Consider the following 1,026-nt stretch of genomic DNA (forward strand, 5'->3'; position numbering starts at 1 on the left):
ATGACAATTCCTGTTACACGACGGCAGCGTTATAGGTGTAAAGTAAAAATCTGACAAGAAGATTGGGAATTATCCAGATAAGTCTTTTCATGATTGACTAATACTCTGTGGAGACGTTAACCTTCACTATAATGTGATAGGAATGGAGACTGTGAAGGTCTGGGCAGTGAGGATGGTGAAGTAATACGGTGTAGTAATATGGCAGCTCTGGTGTTATCATGATGTAACTCACAGCATAGATAATGACGTATATACATATGTAGTGATGTTCTATATAATTTAGAAGGAAAAAAAAAATTTCTAGCAGAGGATGGTTTCGATCCATCGACCTCTGGGTTATGGGCCCAGCACGCTTCCGCTGCGCCACTCTGCTGCTATGTTAATAATGGGATTGTTGAACAGGAGGACCGTGCTGCTGCTGTATACTGTAGCTCTGGTATTCAGGACAAGTCCTCCAGATAAAAGTTACTATAAAGAAATGAGGAAACAAAACTTGTACTTGGTGTCGTACCTTCAGGATTGCATCAGGATTTGGTCAGGATTTTCCATCAGTATTTGTAAGCCAAAACCAGGAGTGGGTGATAAATGCAGAAGTGGTGCATATGCTTCTATTATACTTTTCCTCTGATTGTTCCACTCCTGGTTTTGGCTTACAAATACTGATGGAAAATCCTGACCAAATCCTGATGCAATCCTGAACGTGGAGACATACCCTAACGGAGCCGTGACCGCTATGCCATAAGGCTGCATTCACACATCCATGTGACACGTCCTAGTTAGTGATGAGCGAATATACTCGTTGCTCGGGTTTTCTCGAGTATTTGTTAGTGTTCGGAGGTTTTCACCACTGCAGCTGAATGATTTACAGCTGCTAACCAGGCTGAGTACATGTGGGGGACCAAAAAAAAGTAATTCTGGCGTTTCAATTTTTTTCTCGTTACGTCGTTTACTGGTTGGATTAATTTACTTTATATTTTGTTAGATTAGGCGTTTCTGAAATACGATACCAAATATGTGTACATTTTT

The 1,026-nt window shown here is 40.8% G+C and overlaps 1 non-coding gene across 1 annotated transcript; it reads right to left on the reverse strand.

Annotated features, from left to right (window-relative positions):
- Positions 1–301: 301 nt before the first annotated feature.
- On the reverse strand, positions 302–373 carry TRNAM-CAU (transfer RNA methionine (anticodon CAU)). Its single transcript has one exon. It is a non-coding gene; the product is annotated as a tRNA-Met (tRNA).
- Between the last annotated feature and the right edge of the window lie 653 nt (positions 374–1,026).

The sequence above is a fragment of the Ranitomeya variabilis genome, chromosome 5 (genome assembly GCF_051348905.1).
Source record: "Ranitomeya variabilis isolate aRanVar5 chromosome 5, aRanVar5.hap1, whole genome shotgun sequence".
Taxonomy (NCBI): domain Eukaryota; kingdom Metazoa; phylum Chordata; class Amphibia; order Anura; family Dendrobatidae; genus Ranitomeya; species Ranitomeya variabilis.